The sequence below is a fragment of the Lithobates pipiens genome, unplaced genomic scaffold (assembly GCF_037356315.1).
Source record: "Lithobates pipiens isolate NorthernLeopardFrog02 unplaced genomic scaffold, aLitPip1_a1.2 Scaffold_8, whole genome shotgun sequence".
In the NCBI taxonomy this organism is placed as follows: domain Eukaryota; kingdom Metazoa; phylum Chordata; class Amphibia; order Anura; family Ranidae; genus Lithobates; species Lithobates pipiens.
Window position 1 is genome coordinate 563431756 of NW_027507903.1, and position 15450 is coordinate 563447205.

At 43.8% G+C, this 15450-nt stretch overlaps 1 protein-coding gene across 1 annotated transcript in view; it reads left to right on the forward strand.

Annotated features, from left to right (window-relative positions):
- LOC143962274 (adhesion G protein-coupled receptor E3-like) overlaps window positions 1–15450 on the forward strand; it is a 315163-nt gene that overhangs the window by 18836 nt on the left and 280877 nt on the right. The gene's annotated exons all lie outside the window — the stretch shown is intronic.

Sequence of the window (15450 nt, forward strand, 5' to 3'; positions counted from 1 at the left end):
GAATACAATTTGTTACAGCTTTTTATAAGAAAATGATAACATGACAGTGTATGGCGGGCACAAGCCCAAGTTACAAAATACGCAATACATTCCAGGATAATCTATTTCATATTTCATCTGGTCATACTGGCCCAAACACAATAACAATATAAAGGTCAGTTTGACAGGACAGAGATTAATTAAGAAGGGGAAAAGTTATATTATAAACAGAGACTTTCCATAAAAACATTTCAACATAATTTCTGGGAATAATATCCTTTATCATCTTACTGGCAGGACATCTCATGTCAACCAGAGAGCAAGATACACAAAACACCATATGTGTTGCAAGATTGAGAAATACCGAAAGAATTAAGAAACATTTTAGAAAGAAATACATTCTTATATTGAAGGGGAACTTTGAGTAGTATACAGATATGTACTGCATATATCTTCATATCTTCACAGCCCCTCCTATGTTTATGATTCTTTGGGTATTCTTCTTTAGACCTCCTCTATGTCTCTGGGTTGGCCTCCGGGTATACGGGCTACCATTTCATGAGCAGTCCTGACTCTTGACCTTTGGGGCTCAAAAGAACCAGTATTAGTACAAGCTTTCCAAATAGCACTACAAGAAGTTGTAGTTATTTTCAAACAACATTTGCATAACATAGGTGCACATTTGATTATAAGGATTATAAGTACTATGATACCAACAATATAAAGGATACCATGTAATATACCAGCAAACCAGCCTCCAATGCTTGAAAACCAGTTGACAGGATTGATATTGATATTGACAGCAGAATGATCTTCTGCTTTAATATCATTTCCAATGTAGTTACAACAGCCTGTTCCTACTATGGCGCATATTCCTCCCTGGCTTGCTGTAAGATAATCCAGCACCGGCCGGTGCTGCAAAATCTCCTTTTTAACCATTTTTAGTTCTGTGGCAAGAGCCACAAAGTTCCTATCATACAATGCTGTAATATTATCAATTAAATCAGCTAAATCAATGATAAAACTGAATTCCTTTTTAATACAACATCTATTTACCCATGGTATGGAGAATATTGGCTTTATTTCCTTGTCATGCGACTCTACATTAGTGTTAATATCACTAGTATCAGTATCATTAGTATTTTCCTCAGCGATAAGTGACGGTATCTCAATATTAGTCTCATCCTCCTTGTTCATATCAGGATCTTTAACCTCATCATGACCCTCTTCCTCCCCCCCAGGTTCTGACTGAGAAGCTAAGTCTCTTTTAAGAAGATGTATGGGGATTTTACGGATTTGGGACTCCTTAAACTCATTGTCACTCATATACCAAGTGGCAGGTATTACTCTACCAAAATAACAAACCCCCATAGAATTTAAAGGGATCCACGTATATGCTTTCTTCCCACATATAAAATAATAACCTGGGGGAGCTGCACAAGCCTTCCTGAAATTATACCCCTGCAAACACATTAATAATTTCATATTGTTCTGTCTAGAATGCTGACGATGCGTGTAGTCATGTAGTTCATGATACCGATCCGTGCTCCATGCTGTATCCTTACCATCAAACCAATATCTGATCTCAGCATTGTTCATACAGTTGGAGTTCCCAATTGGTCTGGTAGTACTTTGGAAACCCTGAGTAAGCAGCTCAGATTAATATTCTCGAGTGAAGTTTATACAGACCGAGGGGATTTTCATTGGAGCATTGGTGAACAATAGGAGTGAGACAACTCTGTCAATCATTGTCTTGCTTACATCTCCAAAATGTGCACTGTTCTCTATTTCAGCCAATGTGCTGGGTACGCCTAGCAATGGTATAGTCTTATAAGAGATAGGTGTATGCGTGCATATCCAACAGTTAGTAATGTTCAACTTCTTTGCTGCTTGCAGGTGCATAGCCATTGATCAGGAGTTAAACTTGTTTCAAACTGTAGTTTTTCATTCAATACAGTAGCATTCAAAAGGTAAGTATCATGTATCTTACCCTTTTCCTTATGGTATGTCCATTCAAATGCCATGACCGTAATCCATACCACCGATCCACCGCAGAGGATAACACTCCAGAGCTTCACATCAGGTTTAGGCCCCAGGAGATTAATTCTGCAGTCTTCTTGCTTAGGCACGAGTAAGTGGTGGAGATGACCTGGAAAGTAAGGGCACAGAACAATACCTGCCAGCAGCAGAACGACCTATGTGTTCTTTTGGAGCTACAGTTATTTTACAGTGTGAACCATGCACCCAATACTTGTAGTCTTTCAGCTTTACAGCAGTGGGAGATACAAGAATGATCTGAAATGGTGCTTTCCACTTAGGAGACAAAGTGGTCCCGGGTATTTGATTCTTGATGTACACCCAATCTCCTGACTTTAGTCCATGTGTTCCTTCACTTGTATCCACTGGTTGTCCTGCTTTGGCTCTGGAAAAAGTATCAGAAAATACATTTGCCAATTTGCGTACATAATCTATCATGGCATCTTGACCTTTTAGCAAAGTCACTGTCTCTGGTGGTACAAGGGTTGCAGGAAGTCTCTTAGGCGGTCGCCCAAATAGTATCTCAAAGGGTGATAATCCATGCTTCTCCATAGGGGTGGTCCTAATGGTAGCTAAGGCTATTGGCAGTGCTTCTGCACATGTGCTTTTCCCATTAGCAGTTATCTTGGCCAGATACCCCTTTAAAGTTTGATTGCTGCACTCCACCATCCCGCTAGCTTGTGGCCTATATGGGGTGTGCAGCTGCTGTCTTATCCCCAGAATATTCACCACTTCTGCCATTAACTTGTTATCAAAGTGTGTACCTCTATCTGAGGAGAAAACAGCCCCTATACCAAATCTTGGGATTAACTCTCTAATGAGACATTTTACTACTGTTCGGGCATCACTCCTGGCACATGCAAACTAAAAGATACTTGAGCCCACCACAAGGGGGCATATCTGAGAAGTCAATCTGCATAATTTGAAACGGCTCCTCAGTATGTGGAATATGCTTCATATGGGTGAGCACTGGTTTTCTAATGTTATGCATTTGACATATTGCACATTCATTAATCTATTTAGCAGCATATGTATAAAAGCCTGGAGCCCACCAGTGTTTTTTCACCACCCAACACATCTCTCCTGTTGAGACATGGCAAAGCCCATGGCTCAAAGCAAACAAATAAGGAAGCAGAGTTGGAGGAGCAACCATTTTTCCCTTCATAGTCCACAGGCCATCCTCATCACAAACAGCCCCTTTGGAGCACCAGGATGGTCTGTGAGGCGAGTTTTCCTGTAAGGCAGACAAAATGTGTAAATCAACAGGTAAATCAGTCAGAAACAACATAGGCATGGCACCGGATGGCTATTCGTAGATTGCTCCTTTAGCATATTCATTGGCTTGTTACACAAAATAGGTAGTAAGGTTTACTATAGTCAGGTAGCCCAAGATTTGGAGTTGTCAGTAAAGCTTCTTTAATTTCTTTCTTCACTGCTGGGGTTAATTTGTCCTTGATAAACTTATAACTACCCTTTGTATGTCCCTTTTAATTATACTTGTAAAAGACCTATACTAGTGGAGGATTGGGTCTCCTTCATCCAGTAAAATTTGTATTTATTTATTTATTTATTTATTTATTATCTATTCTTAATCACCGGGCAGCTTCCTCCGGTGACTTCTCTACTCAAGATACTGAAAAATTCTTTTCCCCATGACTTTTCACCGTGGCCACTTTCAGATAGTCTGGTGAGAATTTCCAGTAATCCAGACTGCTGGATCCATAAGCCCCTTGTGTGCTTCTTGTAATCCCTCCTGTTTAGGGTTAATAAAGTTCTGGCATAAGGAGCAAATTTAACATCTCCCTTTGCTTCAAATATGTTTTACTCCCATCCCTTCAGGCATTAAAACTATAGTTACTCTTATATTTTCTCTGTCTAGCAGACTGCTAGGGGAGTATGGCGATACACCAACTCTTACCTATAAAGGTTCAGTGACTTTGGCAGTAATTACATCATTACTTACCTTAACCAAAAAAATACCTGCTGATTCGAAGTGGGAAAATTGGCATCACATATATTTAACAAAGTATTTTTTGTCTTTCCTGTTTAATTTGAAGAGCTACAACCTGCACTTCAATACTTCCCATATGCAGTGTTGTTTTCTTAGGTATGGGAACTTGTTATACATTTACTATTTTGGGAACTTGTTATACATTCACTATTTTTATCGCTATCCTTATTAATCTCTTAGATTCTTTAAGATCCAATATTCATTAATTCTAGTGCTGGCTTCTTTCTCCATTCTTTAACTTCCTATAACAATCCTCCCATGAAACTGTTAACCAGACCATGTCTTTACACTTTCTTTTAGTTCTCCTTAAATTCTTATTGCCGAGTCAGAAACTGGTAGCAGCAGGCGTCTGCCCACACTGTTCCCTCACTGACAAGGAGCCTGTTGATCCCTCCCTTTCAGAAAATCATAAGCACATCTGCAATTTGCTATCTGTCCCTGTGCACACCGATAGGGAGAGATCAACCCATTTGCTAACTCATCACTTACTTCTCTCTAACATTTTATTGTTCACAAGCACCCTTATTCTTTGCAAATACGTTCCATACATCCACATACTTTTCAGGCACCACACAGTCAATCAAGATCCACATATATGTATATGTGGCTTGTTGAGTTCTCTCAATCCACATCATCTTTCTATACCATTTCATAGAGCACTTCTCCATGTTGGGCAGTTCTGCCACAATCACCCTAATTTTGTTGGTTTCCATGGGATATAAACTTTTGCCATATTTGCTACATATTGATCTCCCACCAGCCCTCCTGGCAGGGCCACTTCCCTCAGAGGCATCTGCTCTACCGGCTTCTCCTTTAATAGGGACCTGATCAGTTCTCTTGTTTCTCTTTCCCTGTCTGGAGTGTGTAGTATCCCTAAAGTTTTCTGCTTTGCTGCTTTTTGCCTCGTAACCACTGGGGTATAAGTCTGGCTTGCCTGCTTTATGGGGGTGTGTAATCGGTCTACCTTTGTGAATTTTGCTAAAGCATTTGGTCTTGATGGAGTGAACTGCCAAGCTTGTCCATCTTTGTCAAATGTTACCACCCCCTTGTTATCCAATAAAGATCCCAAACTACTCCTCCGCTGAGAAGTCCCTTGGGCTCCTTCTAACATTCGGTTCCTTCCCTCCTGTGAGAAGCTGGAAACAGCTTGTTGCTGTTGAGGGGTAGCCTGGAAAGGCATGTGGGGAGCACTCTGTTCTCCCGTGTCTTCTTCCCTTTCCCCCATAGGATCAACTTCATCTATAGGGGCAGACGCTGCTCTAGATGCTACTGCTAAATCCCTTCTTGCAAATTCATATGGGGATGCCCAAGCATTGGGAAGCTCCTCTTCATCTTCCAGATGTAGAGCAGCTTTTTCAGTACACATTTTATAGGGGGGTGGTTTTACATCCTTTCGGGACGCTTCTTCCCAGGCAGCTAAACATTCAATCCCCCCGCAATCAGAAATTTTAAAGAGTAGATTAAATAATGCATCAATTGTTGGGGTGTCAAGTGACCCCTCTGGGGGCCACCATTTGGACGGGTCCTCTTTGTATTCCCTTTTTGTAATCTTACACCATTTTACATGATGTTTTAAAGCATCCGGCTCTCCACTTACCATCATTTTGATGATAGGAGCGCTTGGATGCAATTTTGCTACGCTTAATCCTGTTTTCTTTGCTATTTTTAATAATTTCTTTGCACTCTCTTTTGTCAACCCAAAAGTATTCATTACAGGTAAAATATTTTTTCAAGTAAATTTCCCATTTTCTTTATATTTCCCCTGTTACTCTTTTCAGAAATGACAATAGTTTAGAGCTCCGGGACTGAGAGCTCTTAAGCCCCGTACACACGAGCGGACTTTTCAACATCCAAAGTCCGACGGAATGATTCCGTCAGACTATTCGATCGTGTGTGGGCTGCAACGGACTTTTGATTCGCAAAAGTCTGACAGATTTTAGAAAATGGAACATGCTTCAAATTTTTCCGACGGAACTCCGCCGGACCCAGTTCCTACCGAAAAATTTGCTCGTGTGTATGCTATTCCGACGGACTAAAACCGATGCTAGGGCAGCTATTGGCTACTGGCTATGAACTTCCTTATTCGAGTCCAGTCGTACGTCATCACGTTCGAATCCGTCGGAGTTTGGTGTGATTGTGTGTGGCCAAGTCCGCTCAGTCGAAAAGTCCGTCAGAACTCTGTCGGAACTCTGGCAGAACTCCGGCAGAACTCCTTCGGAAGTCTGTCGGACATAAGTCCTCTCGTGTGTATGGGGCTTTACTGTTTACTTCTCACGGCTGTGTACCAGCAGCCCAGTACATATATTGAGATATCTCACTTCGTTCTACTCTCAGAAGGACGTCTCCTTTCTGAGTGGTAATAGGCTAGTCCTTATCTTGACTCCCTATTCCAGAGAACATACAGCAGGTCATTCACCCATTTGTGGCTATCCTCTGAAGGCAAACCTATCCGCCTTAGGACCACAAACGTTTCTCAAAAAATCACACAAAAAATTCAACATTCACCACCTTCTATTCGCTCATAGAAATTGTGGTACCTGCATTTTACACATCCCTTAATAACATGACTATATTCATTGTCATTTCTGAGAGTAAGAAGAAGGGCAAGTAAGTACTTTTGCATGCTTAAGTTTTAACTGGTACCATTTAATATTCTCAGTAATCATACATAGACAGAATGCAATAAAATCAAAAAGGAACGTGTTACCTTCTGTATTCCACAAACCCCACCCGGCTCCTCAAAACCGCACAGAAAGACAGTACTTTATAATATGAGAAATACAAGTTTTCTCACCTGAGGCCTCTTTGCTGTCCCTCCTGTTACGGGTTGAGAGCCGACGGTGGGGGTGCAGATAAGAAGACTGTTCGAGGGGTCACCAATGTTATTCTGAGCCTTGAAATAAAGGACATCTACGAGGTAGCATTCGTCTTAATGTATATTTACTTTAGAATACGCACTGTGAACAGGATCACACCTTCCAAGGGGTTGTGATAATGAATACAATTTGTTACAGCTTTTTATAAGAAAATGATAACATGACACAAGCCCAAGTTACAAAATACGCAATACATTCCAGGATAATCTATTTCATATTTCATCTGGTCATACTGGCCCAAACACAATAACAATATAAAGGTCAGTTTGACAGGACAGAGATTAATTAAGAAGGGGAAAAGTTATATTATAAACAGAGACTTTCCATAAAAACATTTCAACATAATTTCTGGGAATAATATCCTTTATCATCTTACTGGCAGGACATCTCATGTCAACCAGAGAGCAAGATACACAAAACACCATATGTGTTGCAAAATTGAGAAATACCGAAAGAATTAAGAAACATTTTAGAAAGAAATACATTCTTATATTGAAGGGGAACTCTGAGTAGTATACAGATATGTACTGCATATATCTTCATATCTTCACAAGGGTATGACAGTGGGCACTATGTATAGGAGAGGAGTGCGGAGGTTATGACAGTGAACAATATGTAAAGGAGAGGAGTGTGGAGGGTATGACAGTGGACAGTATGTACAGGAGAGGCATGTATGACAGTGGGCAGTATGTACAGGAGAGGAGTGTGGAGGGTATGAGAGTGGATAGTATTATTATTATTATTATTATACAGGTTTTATATAGCACCAACAGTTTGCGCAGCACTTTACAACATGAGGGCAGACATTACAGTTACATTACAATTTGGTACAAGAGGAATCAGAGGGCCCTGCTCGTTAGCGCTTACAATCTAAAAAGGAAGGGTCAATTGATGCAAAAGGTAATACCTGTGGGGGGATGAGCTGATGGAGGAAGTAAAACAGTGTTAGTTAGAAACAGGATAGGCTTCTTTGAAGAGAAGGGTTTTCAGGGATCGTCTAAAGACGGATAGATTAGGGGATAGTTGGACAGATTGTGGTAGGGAGTTCCAAAGGATGGGAGAAGCTCTGGAGAAATCCTGGAGGCGAGCATGGGAGGAGGTGACAAGGGAGCTAGAGAGCATGAGGTCTTGGGATGACCGAAGAGAGCGGCTTGGTTGGTATTTTGGGACTAGGTTAGTGATGTAACTAGGGGCAGTCATGGATGGCTTTGTAAATTATTGTTAGTACTTTGAATTTTATTCGTTGGTTGAGTGGAAGCCATTGGAGGAATTGGCAGAGAGGGGTGGAGGACACTGAATGGCTGGTAAGGTGGATGAGTCTGGCAGCGGCATTCATTATGGACTGAAGGGGGGATAGTCTATGTAAGGTAATCCAATGAGGAGGGAGTTGCGGTAGTTGAGGCGAGAGATGACCGGGGAGTGAATTAGAAGCTTGGTGGTGTCATTAGTTAAAAAGGGGCGTATTCTGGAAATGTTGCGGAGGCTAAGGCGGCATGATTTGGACAGGGCTTGTATGTGGGCCTGAAAAGACAGTTTGGAGTCTAAGGTTACCCCTAGCACCCTGGCATGTGGGGACGGACTGATAGATGTGCCATTGAGTATGTACAGGAGAGGAGTGTGGAGGGTATGACAGTGGACAGTATGTACAGGAGAGGAGTGTGGAGGGTATGACAATGGGCAGTATGTACAGGAGAGGAGTGTGGAGGGTATGACACTTGGCAGTATGTACAGGAGAGGAGTGTGGGTGGTATCACAGTGAGCAGTATGCACAGGAGAGGAGTGTGGCTGGTATGACAGTGGGCAGTATGTACAGAAGAGGAGTGTGGAGGGTATGACAGTGGACAGTATGTACAGGAGAGGAGTGTGGAGGGTATGACAGTGGGCAGTATGTACAGGAGAGGAGTGTATGACAGTGGGCAGTATGTACAGGAGAGGAGTGTGGAGGGTATGACAGTGAGCAGTATGTACAGGAGAGGAATGTGGAGGGTATGACATTGAGCAGTATGTACAGGAGAGGAGTGTGGAGGGTATGACAGTGGGCACTATGTATAGGAGGAGAAGTGTGGAGGGTATGACAGTGGGCACTATGTATAGGAGAGGAGTGTGGAAGTTATGATAGTGAACAATATGTACAGGAGAGGAGTGTGGAGGGTATGTCAGTGGGCACTATGTACAGGAGAAGAGTGTGGAGGGTATGACAATGGGCACTATGTACATGAGAAGAGTGTGGAGGGTTTGACAGCGGGCACTATGTACAGGTGAGGAGGATGTAGGATTCTGGGAAGGAAAAATCTAAAGGTTTGTGGAAGGATATTTAGGGACTGCGTAGTGGTTAAGCGGGCCATATATGGATTTAAATTAAGCCAATTTAGCAGAGACCAGCCATAGTTGATCTATGTATGGGCTAGCTTGTTGTGCACAAGTCAATATATTAATCAACTTGAGTACAACCAGCCTGTCAGGTTTTTCCGAAAACAGTCAATGCTGCCAGCTATAGTTAGCAACACTGATCATTGTATTCTGTGGGTTGGGAAGGCTCCCCACTGGCAGAACACAATAACACTGCAGGAGTGATTCCCCCATCCACAGGCCAGCAGGTGAGTAGGTGTGTGGGGTCAGTGGGTGGGGGGAGTAACTGGGAGTGATATATTTTGTAGTAGGGTCTGTCATCTGCAGGTTGGGAAAGGGTCTCCTGTGACATAAGTTGAAGAGAGGTGGCTAGCATGGAAAGTGGCTGGGGAGTGACCTGGTTGGTGGGGAGTGTGAAATGGATGAAGTGTTTCAAGTTTCTTTCACATTTTCAGTAATGTTTACTGCCCTCTGAAAAGTGATCTGTGGTGTATTGCTTATCAATGAGTGGTATAGCAGCAGCTGACAGGTGTTTATGAGGTGCTACTGCCGCCTCCTTTTTTTTATATATTGCTGAAGGGCAGTTTTACATTGTTGGACTATGCTGTTTGACAGGCGGTGCTGCCTGTGAAACTCTGCAGGCTCCAAGCTGTCCATTGAGCTCAGTGCCTCTGACAAGAAGTGAGGGGAGGTAGTATGAGCTCATCCTCTCAGTCTGTGGCAAACAGAGTGTGCCAGGTGGTATTTAATCACCTCAGACCGGACCATTTTGCTGGTAAATGACCAGAGGTCTTTTTACAATTTGGCACTGCGCTGCTTTAACTGGTAATTGCGCGGTCATGCAATGTTGTACCCAAACAAAATTTGCGTCCTTTTCTTCCCACAAATAGAGCTTTCTTTTGATGGTATTTGATTGCCTCTGCGATTTTTATTTTTTGCGATATAAACGTAAAAAGACCGCAAATTTTGAAAAAAAATGATATTTTCTACTTTTTGTTATTAGAAAAATCCAATAAACTCAATTTTAGTCATACATTTAGGCCAAAATGTATTCAGCCACATGTCTTTGGTAAAAAAAAGTCAATAATTGTATATTTATTGGTTTGCGCAAAAGTTGTCACATCTACAAACTAAGGTACGTTTTCTGGAATTTACGCAGCTTTTAGTTTACGACTGCCTATCTCATTTCTTGAGGTGCTAAAATGGCAGGGCAGTACAAAACCCCCCCAAATGACCCCATTTTGGAAAGTAGACACCCTAAGGAAATTGATAAGTGGCATGTTGAGCCCATTGAATATTTTATTTTTTTGCCTCAAGCGATTGAATAATGACAAAAAATAATAATTTTTTTTTTTTTACACAAAGTTGTCACTAAATGATATATTGCTCACACATGCTATGGGCATATGTGAAATGACACCCCAAAATAAATTCTGCTGCTTCTCTTGAGTACGGGGATACCACATATGTGGGACTTTTTGGGAGCCTAGCCGCGTACGGGGCCCCGAAAACCAAGCACCGCCTTCAGGCTTTCTAAGGGCGTAAATTTTTGATTTCACTTCTCACTACCTATTACAGTTTTGAAGGCCATAAAATGCCAACATGGCACAAAACCCCCACAAATGACCCCATTTTAGAAAGTAGACACCCCAAGCTATTTGCTGAGAGGCATTTTGAGTCCATGGAATATTTTATATTTTGCCACAAGTTGCGGGAAAATTACAAACTTTAATTTTTTTTTATTTTTTTTTCACAAAGTTGTCACTAAATGATATATTGCTCACACATGCTATGGGCATATGTGAAATGACACCCCAAAATAAATTCTGCTGCTTCTCCTGAGTACGGGGATACCACATATGTGGGACTTTTTGGGAGCCTAGCCACGTACGGGGCCCCGAAAACCAAGAACCGCCTTCAGGTTTTCTAAGGGCGTAAATATTTGACTTCACTCCTCACTACCTATTACAGTTTTGAAGGCCATAAAATGCCAAGATGGCACAAAACCCCCACAAATGACCCCATTTTAGAAAGTAGACACCCCAAGCTATTTGCTGAGAGGCATGTTGAGTCCATGGAATATTTTACATTTTGCCACAAGTTGCGGGAAAATTACAAACTTTTTTTTTTTTTTCACAAAGTTGTCACTAAATGATATATTGCTCACGCATGCCATGGGCATATGTGAAATGACACCCCAAAATAAATTCTGCTGCTTCTCCTGAGTACGGGGATACCACATATGTGGGACTTTTTGGGAGCCTAGCCGCGTACGGGGCCCCGAAACCCAAGCACCGCCTTCAGGCTTTCTAAGGGCGTTACAGTTTTGAAGGCCATAAAATGCCAAGATGGCACAAACCCCCCCCAAATGACCCCATTTTGGAAAGTAGACACCCCTAAATTTAGGGGTACACTAGTGAGACTAGGTAATAAATGGCGGGTGCCCTGAAACTATAAAAAAAATAACTAACCAACCAGCGTCACCTGTAACAGTTATATGGTGATCACTGGTGAAAGGGTTAACTAGGGGGCAATCAGGGGGCTTTATGTGGTAGTATATGGGGGTCCCTGGCGCTATAAAAAGCTGCGGCGAACCTAAATACCTACCTGCCTAACTAGCGTCACCTGTGACACTAATACAGTGATCAGAAAAACGATCGCTTATTAGGCTGGGTTCACACTGGAGCGATGTGGGAACGCCACGAATGCGCGGCGGGTTCCCGCATCACATGCCTCCCGGCGGCAGTTCACACTGCCCTATGCGAACTGCTGGGAGTGTCAGTGAAATGTTAATGACACCCCCAGATCAGTTCGCATATCGCAGTGCGATCTGCAAACTCGGATCGCATGGTGTGAACACCCATGCGATCCGATTCTGCTGCAGACCAAAAAAAGGGTCCGTGCGAGTTTGCGGCGGGTGCGGCGGGTGCGACACTAATTCAGCCATACTATCTGTATGGCTGAACTCGAATCGCACAGAGATCGGATGTGATTTGCACTGCAGTGCGGTGCGAATCACATCCGTTCTCATAAACCGCTGCAATGTGAACCCAGCCTTAGTGACACTGGCGACGGGGGGTGATCACGGGGTTAAACCTTTATTGGGGGGGTTAGGGGGGTACCTTAGAACTAAAGGGGGCTAACCCTAACTGCCCTAACAGTTATTACAGTCACAAATGACACCCGCCGGGTGATCAGGGGGTTAAACCTTTATTAGGTAATAAATGGCGGGTGCCCTGAAACTATAAAAAAATAACTAACCAATCAGCGTCACCTGTAACAGTTATATGGTGATCACTGGTGAAAGGGTTAACTAGGGGGAAATCAGGGGGCTTTATGCGGTAGTATATGGGGGTCCCTGGCGCTATAAAAAGCTGCGGCGAACCTAAATACCTACCTGCCTAACTAGCGTCACCTGTGACACTAATACAGCGATCAGAAAAATGATCACTTATTAGGCTGGGTTCACACTGGAGCGATGCGGGAACGCCATGAATCCGCGGCGGGTTCCCACATCGCATGCCTCCCGGCGGCAGTTCACACTGCCCTATGCGAACTGCTGGGAGTGTCAGTGAAATGTTAATGACACCCCCAGATCAGTTCGCATATCGCAGTGCGATCTGTAAACTCGGATCGCATGGTGTGAACACCCATGCGATCCGATTCTGCTGCGGGCCAAAAAAAAGGGTCCCGTGCGAATTTGCGGCGGGTGCGGCGGGTGCGACACGAATTCAGCCATACTATCTGTATGGCTGAACTCGAATCGCACAGAGATCGGATGTGATTTGCACTGCAGTGCGGTGCGAATCACATTCGTTCTCATAAACCGCTGCAATGTGAACCCAGCCTTAGTGACACTGGCGACGGGGGGTGATCACGGGGTTAAACCTTTATTGGGGGGGTTAGGGGGGCACATTAGAACTAAAGGGGGCTAACCCTAACTGCCCTAACAGTTATTACAGTCACAAATGACACCAATGCAAAAAAAAATAAAAAAAAGCAATTGGTGTCACTGTGACTGGGGGGGCAGGGGTAATTGGGGGGTGATCAGGGGGTAAAGGGGGGGTGTGAGTGTGCCTGGCATGTTCTACTGTGTAGTGTAGTGCTTGTGCAACTCACCGATGCTCTCTCCTCGGTGCCGGAACGAAAAATACCGACACGGAGGAGAGAATACATCACTTCCTCTCCTGTGTTTACATTACAGGAGAGGAAGTGATGTCACGGGACATTTTCATTCGTCGGGAGCGATCGCGAGGGGGTGGCCATGAATGAATGGCCGTCCCCTCGTCCGGGATCGCTCCCGAACGAATACCGACCGCCGCAGGCACCGGGCGGGGGCCCGATCGGGCCCCCGACCGGCGGGCAGGCAAGGACGTACATGTAAGCCCTTATGCCTGCCCGTGCCATTCTGTCGACGTACATCGTCGTGCGGCGGTCGGCAAGTGGTTAAACTGGCCGCTCTGTATGTAGCTTCTGACAGGCTGTGCAAGGAGCCCTGTATCTCCAGGACCATAGGTGATGTGGCCTCTATGTGACCCCTGGTCACCAAGCCATGACCCTCGAGGTCAATCGTTTTCTTTTTTTGTGATTTTTTTTTTTTTAAATGGTCCTATCTCAAGGTACGGGGCCTGGAGCTGCAGCTCTAATAGCCCCTATGTTAATCTGGCCCTGGCCATAGGCCCAGAAAATTTTAATTACTGGAAATATCAAATAAGTCTTTACATAGAGAAGTGTTAGAACTATTTATTGTCTTATTATTGCTGTCTGTTTCCCCATCTGGGAGATTTCTCTTATATTACGTCAATTTGATGTGTGTCAGACAGAACAGGAAATGAGGAGAAGTCCCACCAACAGGGGAAAATGCAGCAATAAAACATTTTTCTAGCACACAGAGATTGGATAGAACCTCTGTCTGGATTGTATTTTTGGCTGTGTACCCATAATGGAGATCTCCCCTCACTTCCTGTCCAGATGATGGGTAGCAGACAGTACAGGTAGAGAAACTTCCTCTGAGGAGACAAAGACAATATTTAAAGTCTTGTAGATAAATCTCATTGAAGGGGACACTGACAGCCTATAAAACCTGACAGGTTCCTCACGCTAGGACTAAAAAAAGTTTGGTCAGAAGTTAGGATTTATGTTTAGTCCTACTACTATTTACTATGCTTCTTTGAGGGGCTTTAAAATGCTGACAAAGCCATACTTGTGGTTGTAGGAGAGGTGCAGCTCAGGTCCAGTGGGGGGGGGGGGGTGAGTGTGGAAAACAATCCCGTTGGGTCACCCGCAACTCACGCCCCCCACCGTGGATCGGTCAGGTCTGCACATCAAACCACCCCCCAGTGGGTCATTAGGGCCGGGTCGCCAGCACAACCCCCCGGTCGGTCATCAATGATCCCTGCACTTTCCCACGGGCAACACTTGTGGCTCCATCCCCTGCATCCGGCAGCCCCCACATCTCCTCCCTCCTCCTATCTCCTCATCGTGGCCCAATAGACTTGTTTCTCCTTTTGGCAAATCGGGAAATGGTCCCACTTCCTGGTTGGCCAGGTGGAGAATCTGTGTGACAAAAGTGAATATTAATTTGCTTTTGTCACACAACTGGGTGGTCTCAGGGTGCAGTGCTCTGCGCCCCAAGCCCACCCTTTTTCTGAAGCCTATAGAGCCTCTGGCTCTAATCATGTGCTTGATTTCCCCCCCCCCCCAATTAGAATCCATGCGTCCGGTGCCCTGCATTTAGATTAGGGGGCCGGACGCATGGATGGGGGGCGGTGCCCGTGTGCCCCTGCTCAGGTCCCATCCTGCCCACCTGTCTCAGAGGGAGCTTTGCCAATAACAGTTCAGTCATAACAGTCCAAAACTTTAGTTTTTTCTCTGCATATTAGAACAAAGCACAGAGGAGCCAGTGTATAATGTCTCTGCTGCTGCATCTATCCCACTTCCATACATTATTAGTCTGCTTATCTTATGGTGGTGAATCCATCTCATAGTCTCAAATCAGTATTGGCACAAGATGATATTTTACACTTTAGCTACACTGTATTCAGTTGCCTTATGAAAAGAATTCCTAATTTATAGTGCTAACAGTCTGATATCATGTACAGCACTGGACACATTGCTAAGTGACTATATCAATGATACAAATAAAATATGATGTGATAAATATTCTATATTATCTCTGTGTATCTTTCTATCTTTCTG